A 15,536-nucleotide genomic window follows, 5' to 3' on the forward strand; every position below is an offset into this window, starting at 1 on the left:
GAAGCAGCAGGACCTCTGATTCATAGCTCCTGGGAGTGTTAAATGGTACAGTCACTTTAGAAGACAGTTTGCATTTTCTTAGGAACCTAAGCAGTCTTACCACACAGCTCCGTAATCGTGCTCTAGGGTATTTACCTAACTAATTGGAAAACTTATGTCCACAAAAAAAATGGAATGTTTACAGTTGCTTTATTGATAATCACCCAAAACTGGAAACAACTAAGCTGTCCTTAATAGGTAAATGGATTAAAAAACTCTAGCACAGTCACACAATGGAATATTCTTCAGTGAGAAAAAGAAATGAGCTTAAGCCATGAAAGACATAGACAAATCTCTGATTTGTATTGCTGAATGAAAGAAGCCTGTCTGAAAAGGCTATCTATCTATTGTAGGATTTCAATTATATGACGTTCTGGAAAAAGAAAAAACTATAAAGACAAAAATCAGTGGTTTCCAGAGGTACAGGGGAGGGAAGGAATATTGAATATGTAAAGCACAAGGGATGTTTTCGACCAATGAAACGGTTCTGCCTGATGCTATAATGGGGATAGACAGTGCTGTGTATTTGTCAAGACCAGTACATGGAGAAGCCTAGAACATGTGTCCTTATGTACAGATTCTCTGGTTCCATAAACATGGCAATTTAGTTAAATTCTATTGTGCTTCCTCACTATTAAGAGGGGGAACAAAGTATGACTTGTTAATAAATGTATACTCTGCATGACTGAGGATTTTCTGGCTGAGGAAAGACACTGCTTTTTTTTCCCAGTTGCACTGGGTCTTTGTTGGTGTGCGCAGGCTTTCTCGAGCAGCAGTAAGTGGTGCGCACTGGGTCTTAATTGCTGTGTGCAGACTTTAGTATTAGCAAGTGGTGCATAGCCTTCTCTTTTCAGTGACGTCTTGTTGCAGAGCACAGGCTCTGGGTGCTCAGGCTTCACTGGCTGCAGCACGCAGGCGCAGTAGTTGTGGCCTGAAGGCTCTAGGGCGCAGGGGCTTCAGTAGTTGAGGCTCACCAGTTTAGTTGTTCCAAGGCATGTGGAATCTTCTGGACCAGGGATTGAATTTGTGCCCTCTGCATTGGCAGGCAGATTCTTATCCATTGAGCCACCAGGGAAGCCTGAAAGCTACTGTTTTGATGAAGCATTAATGAAACCTGCAGAGTCTTCCATTTACAATTTACAATCATTTATGATGATTGTGACAGTTTTCCCTAAATTGGCTTCGGTTCCGTTCATTTTAAACCTTGTTTCTCCTCCATCATTGATATACTTCTGGCGTCAGTCCACAGGACACATTCACCAGGGCCTCATAATACAGCCTCTGACCACACACCTTTGGGTCATGATGCCCTAGTGCCCACAGTGGTCAGTGGGACAGTTGCTGGAAGCCACTGCCACACAGAAAACCTACTAATAACCTAAAGATAAATGGAAATGATGGCAAATTTTACAAAAATATATTTCTGTGAGAATACATTGCTAGTCCCCTTCCTATGACTTATAAAAGAACTGTGTATGCTTCACAGAAAATCACCCTCCATGTGCCCAAGAGTCTTTGGAAGGTCTCTTTTATTTTCTTCATCTTTCAAGGAGAAATAGCAATCAGGATGGATAACCATGAGAATGAGGAATGAAGTGGGTAGTTTGAGAAAGAAAATAACATATGAAGTATCTATGAGAATGGAAATAGACTAGGGAAATATAATTATTGAATGGCATTAGGACCTACTTCATGTTCTTGGGGAGGAATTTATAGAAAAACCAGTAGGTGTGATGGTGTATTACACTCTGGCCATGTTTAGTCACACAATTATAGACCAAAGAGTGGGTGGAGAACTGGATTTGAGCAGGGCATCATTGCCAAGCAAATATTGCAAAGTGAGAGGGATCAAGGGGGAAGAAGATGTTGCAGAGAGTGATTTTAAAACTGGATTGTGAATTTTAACCCGTGTAAGGAGAGGAGAAAGGTTATCAAAAGTTGATGGTTAGTGAAAAGTGGTAAAATCAATAGGTTGAGAGGTCTTGTGGATCACAGGATTGTTAGAATTGAATGCATGAGGAAGTAAACTGGAAAGACATGGAGTGATGACAAGAAATGGGGTGCATGGAATTGAGATTCGGATGAGTTGCTGTTAATGGCAATGACAAAGCCTACAGGGTTAGCGTCAGACTGAGTGGGTAGGGTGGTGTTGAGGACTGGCTCACTGGGAGAGACTTTTCAAAGACCTGAAAGGACAGGATATTGAAAGGATCCCTTATATGTGTATCAAATTCCCAAGAATTAAGACAGGAGTACAAATGAGTTGGGTGACAGTGAACCTTGGTGCTCATACTTCTTGTTAAGAAGTGAAGAAGAACCTGGGAGTTAGTACATGAAAGTAACAATGAATAGCAATGGGTATGTAATTTGATAAAATGAGGTGCAAATAATTGGAGGAATTAGGGAATAGGAAAGAAATACCCAGAAGCAGCAATGAGGAGCAGATAACCCACTTCCAGACCCAGTTATGGAAGAAATGCAGCCACCAACTGAAAGGGCTGAAGAGGCAGATATATCCTCAAAAGAGAGCCTCATTTTAATTTGGAAGAAAAATTTCTAAAAGTACATTGGATTTTGCTAAGTATGGACTGGAATTCCAAAGGGCACATGTTCTATTACCATTTCTATGTCCAGATATAATTTCCGGGCTATGGTAGGGGGTAAGGTTAGAGAATATAGTATTGCATATAAATGTATATACACAGTATTTCTGATGGCTAACAAGAGATAAGTGTTTTCTTCTGGAGGAACTAACTAATGTTGGAGGGAGAATTTTACCTTTATTTTATACTGAAATACTACAATGCATGATGATGTGAGAAAATCAAAATATGAATACTTATTGAGTCTTTTCTTAATATTTATTTGGCTGAAGTGGGTCTTAGCTGTGGCACATGGGCTTTTCATTGTGTCACACAGGATCTTTCATTGTGGTGCAGACTCTCCAGCTGTGGCACATGGGCTCAGTAGTTGCGGTGTGTGGACTTGGTTGCTCCATATCATGTGGGATCTTAGTTCCCTGACCTGGATTTGAACCCATGTCCCCTGCAATGCAAAGCAGATTCTTAACCACTGGACCACTAGGAAAGTCTCTTGGGTCTTTGGTATTAAAGAATTATTACTTTCTCCTAGGTGTGACAAGGGTATTAGGATGATGTTTTAAAAGTCATAATTTAGAGATGCATATATAATTACTGATCAACTATTTGTAGGTATCAGCCTAAAAATAATATGAAAGGGGGAGTGGATAAGAGGAATAAATAGGAGACTTAGATAAAATAAGATCATTCACAAGTTGAGTAAGGTTGAAGTTAGGTTATGTTTATGTGGAGTTTCATTACACTGCTCTGTCTACTTTTGCATATATTTCAAATTGTCCACAAAAAGTTACAGAAAATAACTTATTGAACACTGCAATAGGTAATATCTAATTCAGATAAAATTTGTTTCAATTCCATACTTTATTTGCATTAAATTTGGAGAATGAGAATGAGTGAAAGCTGCTCGGTCGTGTCCAATTCTTTGCCAGCCCATGGACTGTACAGTCCATGGAATTCTCCAGGCCAGACTACAGGAGCGGGTAGCGTTTTCCTTCTCCAGGGATCTTCCCAACCCAGGGATCGAACCCAGGTCTCCGGCACTGCAGATGGATTCTTTATCAGCTGAGCCACAAGGAAAAGTGCAAATTTGGAGAATGAAGTGATATAAATATTCAGTCCTAGTCGTTGTATAATTGATAACTTAAAGGGGAAAACAAACTATTAGCAAACGTCCCCACCCCCCCTCTCCCCCAAGAAAAATAATGAGGTGGGTCAAGGAGGGCCTTGAAAACTATGTTGAGTTTGGGTTCTCTCCTAAAAATAATAAGAAGCCATTTCAGTGTTTTAACCAGAGAAAAATATTATCCATCGTCTCCATAGTATTCACTCTAACAGAGGAACTGATTGAAAAAGTGCTCAGTAATTGAGAACTGTGATCAATTACAAGGCTATTATGATCTAGGCTTATATTGATGGAAGTTCATAATATGTGAGTACAGAGAAAATCAGCAGAAAAATTGAAAAGAAATGGTGGGTGAAGTGTTGTGTCATAAAGCTGGAGGATGTTCTCAAGAGTCCAGTACCAACTAAGGGTTTATAAGCAGGATGATTATTTATTGCCTAAACCAGTGTGCATATGTTGATTCCAAACTCCTTAACTATCCCTTCCCCACTGGCAGCTGTAAGTTCCTTCTCTAAGTCTGTGAGTCTCTTTCTGTTTTGTGAGTTCATTTGTATCATTTCTTTTTACATTCCACATACAAGAGATGTCATATGATATTCCTCTTTCTCTGTCTGACTTCACTAGTATGACAATCTCTAGATCTATCCATGTTGCTGCAAATGGCATTATTTTGTGGAATAAACTGATTTCTTATCTCCTTGTGTGCATATCACAGCAAAATCCAGATTGATGTTTCCACAGAAAAAAATTGAGATTAGCTTAAATGCTCAATCAACTACATTATGAACATGTGTGATAACCTTAAGATATCAAATCACAGGACAACTTTGGGTGCATAAAATTCTTTATTTATAACAATAAAGTATATGTATATATAATGTAATTTCAAATTCAAACCTGTATAAAAAAGGGTCAGAACATATACCTATTTTAAAAAGTACACATACAGTACATACACATACACATCACATTTTACAACTTTTTTTATTTAATTAAACTTCAGTCATAATAAAACTATAGAATAGTGTTGAAAGACATTTACATTACAATATGCAAACTCCAATCTATGACTGAACTAGCAATATATCTATACATCCATCTAAATGTCTGAATACTTTAAGTCCATTGATTTAAAAAAAAAACAGTGGCAAGTGGACACTATAATCACACATTAATCCTTAGAATATAGGAGAATAGGATGTTTTGATTGGAAACTTTTATTGAGTCACAGCTCAGAAATTAAGCAACTGAAAATACTATGGTTTTTAGTTTAAACAATGTTATTTAAAAAAATACAATTAAGATGTAATTGTAGATGGCACTTATACATAAATTTACAATGCTTAGGAAACATTTTTAGGATCATGAATATCCATTATAATATGGATTATTTCTAAAACAATACCTTTTTAGGAAATGAAAGTACCATTATTTTATCTTCACAAAGGGCATTTCCAGCAACATTATAACAAATAAAGTGGTTGGAATTTCAATCTGAATATTTGTATTTTAATGCCAATTTCAAAATAATACTGTTTCAAAACAAGCTGGCTTTCTTTAAAATTCTTATCCCATTTTCCAGTTTTAAAATTTAATTTATGGTTTACCCATCTCCAAATGGATTCTAAAGTATCTTTTGGCAGTTAAAAACTTTATGAACATCTTACATTTTCTGCCCTTAGCTTTTAAGAAAATGAGAGATTTAAATGCTTAATTTGGTGCACTTCCAAATGCTACACACATCTTATAGTATATTTTCCTGGATAAAATATACTCTTGGTTTTCATTCTTCAGAAGTAATCCAAAAATGTTTATTTAAGCAAAGGAAAAAGCCATCTCTTGTGTAAATGGTTATCCAATTCAACCTACAGTAGACTGAATTTCACTTTAAGAATGGACCATATTTACATTACAAACAAGAACAGCCATAGCTTTTTATGTTCAAATTGCTTATTCACAGAGATCATAGTTGGATATTCTGTATGCAATAGCTTCAGCTCTTATCTATCATCTTTGTCATTCACATATCAATAGGTTTCTCTCATGTCTATGGTATGACCTGACTTCACCACACAGATAAATAAAAAACTGAGATCCAAAGAAGGGCAGTGATTTATCAATACAGGTTAACAGCAAAGTGGAAGGTCCTGACAATTTTTCCTAATATCCATCCCACTATGTCAAACTGCCTTTTTGAAAAGTGTATTTTTTAGTTAAGTCAGAATAGGTAGGCAATGGCTAAAAGCCCCATACTTACATTTTGAAACCAGAAACTAGCTGCAGAAAAACATGAAGAACTATCTATGAATTCTGAATGGATTTTTCTATTAATTTAAATTTTCATTTGAATTGGAATATCAAAATATGCCACAAAGTTTCTCCAAAGTACTTTAATTCTTACTAAAAGCAAATGTTTCATTGTGAACATACTTTATCATAAATTGTCGTTTTCACATACTTAGTCCTTTTTAAAGAGGGTATTGTTCTATTAAAGTGTTGAAAAAATCAACGTCTCTGACTCATTAAAAAGTGGCAGTGTGGTAAGCACAACAGATTACAATACAAAATCCAGCAACACTTCGATATCACTGGGCAGGCATCATTGATCACAGAGCCAGTTTCTGTATAGATTTGGGTTCTACCAAAGAGGTACAAAGCTTTTAGTATAATTTAGAATCTGAAGACTTCTGAAATTATTTTAAAAGACAATTTTAAAACATTACAAAAGAAGACTATCAGATACATGGCACCAATTTATAGGGTGATTTCACTGTTTAAGATATCAGTTATGAGTTTTCCATGATTTATGAAGGCTATTCAGAACACATACTGGATAAAATAAAGCAAAGCTATATATGTTAATCTCCAAGCAGATATGACAGTTAATTCCCAAGCAACTACCATCCAAAGTAATGTTCAGCATTTTTCTATTGTTCGTGTATTTTATTGAATTTTAGTGTTTTAAAATATTGGTATCCATACAACTGTCAATGAACCAATACATTTAATTAGGCAGAATACATCTCCCCACACCCTACCATGCCAGATTTCATAACTTGCTGAATTTGTTTATTTAACTCTATTGATTTAGGACCATGTCCTTGAGTGTTAAAAACCCAGCTACCAGTTTTGAGAACAAAAGTACATTTATTGTACTCTGAAGCTCATTAAGCAGCATTTTCACATACATATGAAAATCGAAACCATTGCTGAAATAAACTATTAGATTGAGAAGTATCAATCTTCTCAATCTATACGTGACTTACACATACTCAGGTTAATCTATGTCTATTCAAAACAGTATCACACACTGAGACAGGTCCTTACAGCCATTAACTTGATCTCTTTTATTATACATATCATAGTTGTATCATGGGATATTTGAGGGCCTAAATAAATTCATGCAGCTTCCCAAAGCACCTGGGTTGTATCTTAGAGAAATGACTAGTATTTGAGGAACCACAGCACTTTAGAGAAGACAAGGGTCATAGAAATCATCTGAGCTCTTTGGTATAAAAAAGAGCAAAGGCCACTTACTGGAGTTGTATTCTAATTAGCAGTGAACATAAGCTAAAATCCAACTCTACTAGAAATTCTTGGACTAGTAAAGTCAAAAAGTATCAGTTTTTCATGCCCTTCTGTGTCACTGCATTGAAGGTCATCTCATGGTGGTAGGATATGGCAATAATGTTATCACAAGGATGAAGTTAGAAGGAAAGCTTTGGATTCCTTTATGTTCATGACATATTGAAAGAATCTTCATCAAAATAAACCATAAGAAATCATTCTTTGACCTTAGTCAGATATTCCTTTTATATAAAAAAAGAAAACTGGCAAGGGAAATTCACTTAATGTCTTTACAAGTTCTGGTTTAAAAACGCAATGTCCATCTTGGGAATTCCTGCCAAATTCACTTAATATGACAAAAACGCTGTCGCATATTTTAATAGCAAACTGACATGCATAACTACATAAAGCTCTCTTTTTATTTTTAATTCATAAACCTTAATGAATATAGAGTGCCTGATTTTAAATAAATGGATCCTTTAAACAGATAATGGTGATTATAGTATAAATAACTAAAGTTACCTGATTCCCTGCATTCTTGTAAAAGCCAAGTCACCTAATTTTCAACACCCATTATCAGCATGTGAGTGTAGTTTTCTAATCTTAGATACTAAATATCTTAACTTATTTTTCCTCTCTCCCACAGCAGAAATTGAAAATGGGGCCTCCATACATTCAGTGATTCCTCCTAAGTCCCTTTACATAACTCTGTAATAGTTTTAGAATATAAACATTTTGTAATATATTTTGCAAGCACAATTTATACACTGTGGAGTGGGCAAGGGCAAATGCCGGCGTCACTAGGGGTGCCAGATGTCCTCCTCGGCAGATGCTTCTGCTGATCAGTGTCCACAGCTTCTTCATGTGACAACCCTCTAGGAGTCTCTTCTCTGCAAAGGCATCATGTTGTCATTCAGTACTGGCTAGCTTGTATGGATAGAGCCAGCCAACTATGTCCATTTGTCTCGTGGTATACGTGTGAGCACCTTCTATGTCAGGAAGAGACCCAAGCTCAGATCCACATCCCTCACTGATCAGCAGCTATGAGGCGGACCTGCACCTACTCCCACACTGTGTCCACTGCTTTCTAAATGAACAGTGGATGATGCTATTGAGTTTTTGTTTTTTGAACATTTTCTAGATCCCTTTGATACAAATGATGACCCCCACCCCCCACTATCCAGGCTGAAATCTACTTGCAGACCAAGATAACTATGAACTGCAGGTTGTCACTGTAAAATAAAGCTATGTGGTTTTTTCAGCAGTTAGATGCTTCTGGAGGCATGCAAAATTGTATGTGCAATCTGGGACACGTGCTTTCTCTCCCAATATCAGTTTGCAAGTTCTAATTGAGACCACAACTCCCTGTAGGTCCTTAAAATAGAGTCCCGCTCCATACAAGTTCTTCTTTATAGATGATTAATTCAGTGCCAGTTTCACAGTAAAACACTTTGTTCCAATTTCTCAATCATCCATAGAGAGTCATGGGTAGCAAGAACAGATAAAGATGCGGTCTGTCACTCCAGACAGAATAGGAATTTGTTTAAAGCTGCTTCATTTATGAAGCAAACATGAACTGTTACCCGCCTAGAGAAGAAAGGAAAAGAGAGAAATTATATAGCATATCTGCTTTCTGCCTTCTTTTCATTCTCAGTAGCTAACTTCATGTGCCTACAGAATGAGTACTGGATTTACAATGTATGCTTCACAGCCTAAAGTAACTTGACAAATATTTTCCTAGATATTAGTGATCACTCTCTGATCTCTCTAGTAACATTTTACAAAATCGGAAATGATCTTTTTACTTACTATGTCTTCCCATTAGAATGTAAGCCCTCTGAGGACATGGAGCTTTGTTGATCTTTTTCACTGCTGTATTCCAGCAACTACAGTGCCTGGTACAAAATCCATAGTTATCCCCTGCTTTTTCCAAGTTCCCTTTACTTTGCTTTTACAAAAGACCTACATTAGTACCTGTTTTCAACACACAACAGAAATCTCAAGAGGATTTTTGCTTCTATGAAAAAAGGCAAAAGCATTCAGGGTTTGTTTTGCAATAAGCCTATCAGTAAGTGTGCAGCCCCATCAGTAAGAGTTGGCACTGCCACCGAGTTCTTTCCCTGGAATTATACTTAGAATCTCAGCATAAAGTTACTCTATCTTTGAACTGCGTCTATAAGCATCTGTGCTTCACCTCAATTTATTTTGTGCATCCTGTTAGTAAGATGTGTCCTAAGATGATTGCTTCTTTGCTTTAAGCCATTTTGGTTTAAGAAAGGTTTCATAGGAATGCTCTACTCTTGGATAGTGCTGGAGTGGTCGGTCTGTGCGTGCTCAGTCATGCCCGACTCTTGGTGAGCCCACGGACTGTATGTAGCTCACCAGGCTCCTCTGTCCACGGAATTTTCCAGGCAAGAATACTGGAGTGGGTTGCTATTTCCTCCTCCAGAGGATCTTCCAGACCTAGGGATTGAACCCATGTCTCTGGCATCTCTTGCATTGATGGGCAGATTCTTTACCACTGAGCCACAAGGGAAGCCCCACTTATATTTGATAAATACATCTTGAACATGGAGTGGATGAATGAATGCCCTGTGGCTTTCATATCCCCAGGCACACCACAGATGATCTCCGTTTGTGATGAGAATTATCAATCTGTGTAGCCGTGAACTTCTCTAACAAGGCTATGAAAAGGTTGTAGACAGGCAGTGAGGCATGAGGGACAGTGGCGGTGTCAGAGTGGAGAAGTGCAGTGGCATGAAATATATCAGGGATCCCATAAATGGCAGCCTCCCAGCCACTGAGCAGCATCAGGGTCTTGACTGCCTACCCAGGTTCTAGCAATCACGTCTACCAACCAAGGAAAGAACAGCAGCAAGATCGCCAGTACTGTGTGCCAAAAAAGAAACAAAGAAATCCTGTCACCACATTCTGACAAAGCCTCTGGGGAAGTTCATTTGGCCTCAGAGCAGCTTATTGTACTTGTTGAATCATGAAAGCCAGACTCTGTTCTAGCTTTTCAGTGCTGGGGTTAAACCGCTGAGCTACAGACTCAGCTTTCAGACTTTTCAACTTTTTATTATTATTTTAATTAATTGATTTATTTTTGGTTGTGCTGGGTCTTCATTGCTTTCTCTAGTTGTGGTGAGTGGGGGCTAGTCTTCATTGCAGGGCGAGGGCTTCTCATTGCAGTGGTTTCTTTTGTTGAGCAGCACAGGCTCTAGGCACGTGGGCTCAGGAGTTGTGGCACCCGGGCTTAGCTGCTCCATACCATATGGAGTCTTCCTGGACCAGAGATTGAATCTGCACTGGCAGGTGGATTCTTATGTGCTATGCCACCAGGGAAGTCCCGGATTTTTCAACTCTCAACTGAAGTGTTTGCACTTCCTTTTTTTTTTTAATTATAGGCAGCATTTATATGTTATCTTTAGTCACAACCCCTAAATAAATGTGTATTTTGCATTTAGTTTCTTCCCTGTGAAAAGTTACAGTGTTAGTCATTCTGCTGTGTCTGACTATGAAGGACTCCCATGGAGTGTAGCCCACCAGGCTCCTCTGTTCATGGGATCTTCCAGGCAAGAATACTGGAGTGGGTTGCCATTCCCTTCTCCACGGAATCTTCCCGGCCCAGGGATGGAACCTGAGTCTCCTGCCTTGTAGGTGGATTATTTATCATCTGAGCCCCCAAAGAAGCCCCCTACTCTTTACCTATTTTTGTCCTTATTTATCAATCCAAAGAATCAGAGGTCACTGGTTTTAAAATGTTTGAGATCAATACACAGGCTATATTAAAAACTTTATGAGTGTATGAGTGTTTTTTCCAGTAATATACTAGATGTATATAATCTCTAAATGTAATATTTTGTATATTCTCTAAATGTAATTTACTAAACATATAAATATATAAAATGTAATAATATACTAAAAACTGTATTATATGACAATTTGCAAAACTCTGAAAAATAGGAAAATTATATTTAGGAAAGCAGAATTAAATCCTGAAGGAAAAATTAACAGACATTAAGAGAAAATTTCAGAAATACAAATTACCAAGTTTAAAAAATAAAGCTTGGTTAGAAAAGCAGAAGGAACTAACAAAAGGCAAAAAAATACATATTTTTTTGGAAAGCTATGAAGAATTTGAAATTCTAAACTTAAGCAGAGAGAAACAAGAGAGAAGTCAGAAAGTCTTCTGACTTTGCCTTTGGATCATTTAGCAAAAAAAAAAAAAACATTTAAAAGCCAACAACTGGTTTCCTATAGAACAAAACTACTATTTTTATAATGATACCCTGGATTCTTACAACCTCCTCATGAAATAAACAGGGTGAGCATTATTATCCTTTCAGTTATATTTGAAAAACCTGGGGTCAAAAACAACTGATTCATCCAGGAACCTACAGCTGGTTAAGGTGCAGCTCAAGGTTTGAACCTAAGACTAATTCCTTCCAATCCTCTGCATCACAATGTATCAGCAGAGAGCGAGCTCCAAAACCAAACCTTAGGAAATACGTGGTAAAGAGTCACAGATCCGGCCCTTTGGTAACCAACCATTCCTGAGCCCTGTACATTAAATGTCTCCACATAACTTGCCCTCATCCCTATTCCAATTCTAGGATCTCCCTTCTTCTGTCTTAGCTCAGATCCACTGGAAACTTCCAAGTTGTGTTTCTTTTATAAATCTCTCCGCCAGCCTAATTATAATAAGAATTACTTTCTCCACTTACTATGCTGGGATAAGTCTACAAACACTGCTATCTGAATGTCTATAGACTTATGCTGTTTACCCCCAACCAAACTGGGCTTTTGCCATGATTATGCAAAACCTTCCCCTGAGGTCTCAATTAAAATTCTTTGTAGATGACTTCCCAATCCCAAATCTATTATTTCCATCCCTGACTGTTCACTGAAGTTCCAGTGCAACATATTTGGCCACTGGTTAATAATTACTAACATCTCTTTCTCCCATTTTTTTCTAATGGTGCTTGACATCTGGTTGGTCTTATAGGCTCTAAATCATCAAGAATCCACGTGCCAATGCAGGAGATGTGGGTTTGATTCCTGGGTCAGTAAGATCCTCTGAAGAAGGAAACGGCACTCTACTCCAGTATTCTTGCCTGGAAAATTTCATGGGCAGAGGGGCCTGGCAGACTACAGTCCATGGGGCCGCAAACAATCAGACTCGACTGAGCACATGCATCCCTGAGTGCTATAATATCAAGCCTTACATCCCATCAGGAACTAGGACTTGATTCTTTATCTGCTGTGTCTCCAAAATGGCCTGTGCTTTCCTATTTCCATGGCTGTGACCCTAGCTCAAGTTGTCATTCTCTCACATCTGTTTGAAAATCCACTCCTAAGTGGACTTCCTGACTCCAGTTCACCACTCCCATCCATCCGGCCACATCAACATCTGATTACTTTCCTAAACCTCTGCTTTGATTGTATTACTCACATTTTTTCTAAACCCTCCAACAACTCCTTATGTGACTCAATAGTGTGTACGCCCTATATATTGGAATTCAGACCCTTTCACACTGATGTCCATCCTTTCTTAGCATTTAAACCCTCTATGTGTGATCTCCAGCTGTATAAACCCTTGAACACAGTCTGTACTTTTGGTCTTCTGATTTAGCTTATTCCATTTGCAGCACCTTCCCGACTGCCAGTAAAATTTTACCAATCATTTAAGACCTAGCTCAACACAAATGCCACCTCCATCACCTACACAGTGAAGCTTTTCCCCTAGTGCTTTCGTTCCCCTGTTAAATAAAACAATTTTATCAGTTCAGTCGCTTAGTCATGTCCAACTCTTTGCAACCTGATGGACTGCAGCATACCAGGCTTCCCTGTCCAACTCCCAGAGCTTGCTCATGTCCATCGAGGCAGTGATGCCATCCAAACGTCTCATCCTCTGTCATCCCCTTCTCCTCCTGCCTTCAATCGTTCCCAGCATCAGGGTCTTTTCCAATGAGTCAGTTCTAAGACAACTGTATGTGGGTAGTGCAATTCTAAGGGATGCCGTCCATATCATTCATTATCTAGAGTTATGTTGAGGGTATATCCTTGACAACCATATACAATGGTTTGACCTTTGATTCTTTACTACATTTCTGTCAGCTCCTTCTGTTGATTTTTAACCAACACCTCCTTTGGTGCTTTAAAAAATAGATTATTTATACATATGTCTTATCTCCTTTTGTAGGCCATAAGCAATCTGAGGACAGAACTAGGTTATAGTAAGTTTTGCTATACTAGAGCTTGTTGGTATCACATTTGTGGTTAGAATGAAGAGGAATATGTACTATGATCTACTCTATTTCTCTCTCCTAAACTGTGCTACAGGCAAGCTAATAAGTGAAAAATTCTGGGATGTCACATATGAATACTTGTCATCAGCTAGTTGACTAAATACATTTTTAACTTTTCAGAGATAATTTCACATTTGATGTCAAATAATCGCAGCTTTAGTATATTTTCTCCTAGAGGCAACTTCTTTTTCTTTCTGGCTCATTATCTACATCCCTTCCTTGTATTTAAAATATCAAACCCTCCTCTTCATTTTCCAGTTATAGGTTGGAGATCTAACTATTCCATATGTTTTCAATTCTAGCGTTCCAATATTTGTCCTGGTTTAATTTGTTTTAGTTCAGGGAGAAATTTTTGCTACAAACCTGAGTCATTCCTTATATTTTCCCTTTTTTGTTAACCAAGAAAATTTCTATAATACAAATTATATCCAATTTTTAAAATATATAATTACAACTTCACATTTCATTTCTATTTTGATACTTTTTACTATGGTTATTCTTATTTCTTGGAAGACTTCCTCGCCTACCATGCCACAGCCTATTCTCCCTCCACCACATCCCTTTCCCCAAATTATATTCAAATTTCCTTGGCAGGTTTTAATCTCTATTGTTACAGAGAACAAAGCTTTCTTTATGTAGTGGGTGCTCAATAAATGGTCACAAATGATACATTCACATTTTTACTTTGGGGTTTGCAGATTCATGATAATGAGCTGCTTTTTACTTCCTTTTATATCTATCTTTCCCTCAACATTTGATTGTTAATTACTTCTACCCACACACATGTGTTTTTACTACATAAAATTTATTCTCACATTATTGCAGTTCTTTGATGTAGTCATTCATCTCTTCATTTATTCAACAGATACAGTCATCATCACTTGCCTGTGCTTAGTATAAACTATATAGCTTACTGGGATTCCATAAAGAAATTCAGAAATGAGTCCTGTCCTCTCAGAGCTTATGGTTTACAAGAGGACACAAAAAGTGTATGTAAGTAAATGTGATGCCTTCCTAATTTATTAGTATGGTATGAAATGTAATATGAAATATAATTGTGTGTGCATGCTCAGTCGGGTCCCACTTTTTGCAACCCCAAGGACTGTAGCCTGCCAGGCTCCTCAGTCCCTGGGATTTGCCAGGCAAGAATACTGGAGTGGGCTGTCATTTCCTCCTCCAGAGGATCTTCCTGGCCCAGGGATTGAACCTACACCTCCTGTGTCTACTACATCGGCACGTGGATTTCTTTACCACTGAGCCACCTGGGAAATCATAGAGATTACTTTCATTTGGAAAGTCAGCTTTTCAGAGGGGATGGTTTCTGACCTGAGCCTTGAGAGAGCTTTGCCAAGATGATGATGAGTAAGGTCATCTGCTGCTAAGTTGCTTCAGTCGTGTCCGACTCTGTGCGACCCCATAGACGGCAGCCCACCAGGCTCCCCCGTCCCTGGGATTCTCCAGACAAGAACACTGGAGTGGGTTGACATTTCCTTCTCCAATGCATGAAAGTGAAAAGTGAAAGTGAAGTCGCTCAGTTGTGTCCGACTCCTAGCTACCCCATGGACTGCAGCCTACCAGGCTCCTCCGTCCATGGGATTTTCCAGGCAAGAGTACTGGAGTGGGCTGCCATTGCCTTCTCCAGTAAGGTCATCTATTTCACACCAACTCCTCAATTATTATGTGATGAGTTTATTCCTAAACAATCTGGGGCTTCTTTAACCTGCTTCATTTTCATTCATTTAATTATATGAGTAATATCTCAGATTCTAAGAAAATAAGTTAACTGTTTCCTATATGACCATCTTCCCCTTGCTGTACACACTTTGCTGTCCTGACCAAAATCAGCAACTTAAACATACACATATAAGATAAAAATAAACCTTACTGCACTTTTTA

The 15,536-nt window shown here is 38.1% G+C and overlaps 1 protein-coding gene across 1 annotated transcript in view; it reads right to left on the reverse strand.

Annotated features, from left to right (window-relative positions):
* Positions 1–8,868: 8,868 nt before the first annotated feature.
* KITLG (KIT ligand) overlaps positions 8,869–15,536 on the reverse strand; it is a gene marked incomplete at its 5' end in the record, with an annotated part of 59,693 nt that continues 53,025 nt past the window's right edge. Inside the window, 1 exon segment of the mRNA NM_174375.2 lies at positions 8,869–8,916.

The sequence above is a fragment of the Bos taurus genome, chromosome 5 (genome assembly GCF_002263795.3).
Source record: "Bos taurus isolate L1 Dominette 01449 registration number 42190680 breed Hereford chromosome 5, ARS-UCD2.0, whole genome shotgun sequence".
In the NCBI taxonomy this organism is placed as follows: domain Eukaryota; kingdom Metazoa; phylum Chordata; class Mammalia; order Artiodactyla; family Bovidae; genus Bos; species Bos taurus.